Source organism: Culex pipiens, chromosome 1 (genome assembly GCF_016801865.2).
Source record: "Culex pipiens pallens isolate TS chromosome 1, TS_CPP_V2, whole genome shotgun sequence".
NCBI lineage: Eukaryota > Metazoa > Arthropoda > Insecta > Diptera > Culicidae > Culex > Culex pipiens.
In genome coordinates this window covers 47,980,462-47,983,734 of record NC_068937.1, presented here as the reverse complement: position 1 = coordinate 47,983,734, position 3,273 = coordinate 47,980,462, and positions in this window count along the sequence as shown.

Genomic DNA, 3,273 nt, shown 5'->3' with positions numbered 1-3,273 from the left:
TTTAAGTGAGATCCGGCTTCAAAAATGTACATAAATTTCACTTAAGTGGTCATAACTTGAGACAGGGTTGCCAGATCTACAATGTTTTGTACTCATTTGAAAGGTCTTTTGATAACCTCACCAACGATGGGTCGGATAATGGATTCGGACATAGTTTACATACATTTAAGTGAGATCCGGCTTCAAAAATGTACATAAATATCACTTAAGTTGTCATATCTCGAGACAGGGTTGCCAGATCTTCAATGTTTTCGACTCATTTGAAAGGTCTTTCGATTACCTAAACAACGATGGGTCGGATGATGAATCCGGACATAGTTTACATACATTTAAGTGAGATCCGGCTTCAAAAAAGATCATAATTATCACTTAAGTGGTCATAACTTGAGACAGGGTTGCCAGATCTACAATGTTTTGTACTCATTTGAAAGGTCTTTTGATAACCTCACCAACGATGGGTCGGATAATGGATCCGGACATAGTTTACATACATTTAAGTGAGATCCGGCTTCAAAAATGTACATAAATATCACTTAAGTGGTCATATCTCGAGACAGGGTTGCCAGATCTTCAATTTTTTCGACTCATTTGAAAGGTCTTTCGATTACCTAAACAACGATGGGTCGGATGATGAATCCGGACATAGTTTACATACATTTAAGTGAGATCCGGCTTCAAAAAAGATCACAATTATCACTTAAGTGGTCATAACTTGAGACAGGGTTGCCAGATCTACAATGTTTTGTATTCATTTGAAAGGTTTTTTGATAACCTCACCAACGATGGGTCGGATAATGGATCCGGACATAGTTTACATACATTTAAGTGAGATCCGGCTTCAAAAATGTACATAAATTTCACTTAAGTGGTCATAACTTGAGACAGGGTTGCCAGATCTACAATGTTTTGTACTCATTTGAAAGGTCTTTTGATAACCTCACCAACGATGGGTCGGATAATGGATCCGGACATAGTTTACATACATTTAAGTGAGATCCGGCTTCAAAAATGTACATAAATTTCACTTAAGTGGTCATATCTCGAGACAGGGTTGCCAGATCTTCAATTCGTTGGACTCATTGGAAAGGTCTTTCGATTACCTAACCAACGATGGGTTGGGTGTTGAATCCGGACATAGTTTTCATATAGATAAGTGAGATCCGGCATCAAAATTCCAGCACTCGATTCGCAACTCTGACACTTTTTTATACGTAACTTTTGAACTACTTATCGGATCTTCAAACAATTCAATAGTGCAGTATGGGGCACCAAACCGAATCGAATGCAACTTGTTTGACTCAAATCGGATCAGCCAGTGCCGAGAAAACTTGGCAAGAATTTTGAGTACCAAGGGGAATACGCACACACATACACACACACACACAGACATTTGTTCAGTTTTCGATTCTGAGTCGATAGGTATACATGAATATAGGTCTTTGACCTGTTTTTCAAAAGTTCATTTTTAGAGCAGGATTATAGCCTTACCTCAGTGAGGAAGGCAAAATATCAGATTTTTTTTTCTGTTGTTGGTTCATAACCTAGCCCCAGGCTAGAAAACAAAGTAGAGTAGCACCTATCGAGCGGGCATCACGCTTGGTCTGAGAATGTTGTACGTGCTATTATAATTGTTTGTAAATATAAATCTTGCGTTTTATTTGGCTACATTTTTTCCGCGCGTTACCTTTATGGCGTCTAGTGAGGAATGTCGGGTTGACCGAGCTGGTGGAGATGACAGTTCTTATGTCAAAAATGCTAAAAAATATTTCAATTTATCTACTCATACTCTCACTCACTCGCTGATTCCGTCACTAATTCACTCACTCACTAACTAACTCACTCACTATCACCCTCACTCACTTACTCACTGAATCACTTACTCACTCACTTACTCACTGAATCACTTACTCACTAACATATCCACTCATTCCCTTACTCACTCACTCACTAACTCATTCGTCTACTCACTTAATCACTTACTCACTCACTCACTCACTCACTTACTAAAGAAGCTATTACACGACGGCAAACAAACAAACAAACTCGCACTTTTTGACAGTTTGTTTGTCTGTATTTGTTTGTACAAACGTCAGCCTGCATACATTTAGTCTTGTTTGCGAGTTTGGAAACCTGTCAAACATGAAAAAGTGCGAGTTTGTTTGTTTGTTTGCGGTAGTGTAATGGCTCCTTAACTCACATGCTCAACTCTAACCAAACTTTCACAACTTCCACCCACTCGGGCTCCGATTGTGCAGCTGGTGGGCCTCAACTGTGTGGTAGGTGAGCTAGGTACCCCATGGGGTAAACAGGGACAACCCGGGAGCCGCAATTAAGGTGAAGATTTATCGCCCATCATTAGAACGGCCGGTGTGTCGTCGTCGTCGTCGTCAACTTGGACGCGTCGTCACATCTTCGACGCGCTTGGACTTTGGTGGTGGGGTAATTTAAGACGTGAGGGATTTTTTCGCGAGTACCAGTAATTAATTTTACGCGGTAGAGCTAATGTTCTCAATGAAGATGGATTGCCCCTAGGCGCTCGCGGGAACGCAAAAATAAGACCCGGGGGATCAAAAATATGAGCGAAAAATTAAACTGTATTGTGCTGCGAAACGGACGCACGGAAATCGCGGTGTCGAGTTTCCGAATGAAACGCTCGGGTGAGGTGATAATTTTTAGGTTTTTTTTTAAAAACTTTTTTTTGAGCTCGTGGCGGCAAGGCTGAACTTTGGACGGAATTGTTCAAAGTCAACAAAATTCCGATTGAATTTATTTGTCTGGTGAACCAAAAACGATTTAACGTACTGTTTGAACACCATTTTTCGAACCTGATTCACCAACTTAGTCATTGTTTTCATTCAGATACATTTGAACTTTGTGCGATTGCTTCATTTGTTTTCGAATTTTTTCAGAAATCTTTTTTTGTTCCTTGTCGCATAGCATTGTTTGATCCGAGATTGTGTTAAGTTCCCAGAAAACTTGGAATAAGCATATCGATATCTGTTTGTGGCGCGCTCTTATCACTTTTTGGTACATAAAGGATCAAGACAATCCCTATTTAAATTGATACTCGAATAAAAATCCTTGATCTAGGTTAGTTTCACCGATTTGTCTATGATCTGTGATAAAAACGAAGACGACCAAAATCCTCAAATTCTAAAGACAAAATCTGAAAAACAAATCCCAGCTGCCACGTTGCTGAAAATCTAATAACCATTCATTCAGAAAATCTAATAACCAACCATTCAGGTCGGTTCGTAACTCTGTCAAATCTGG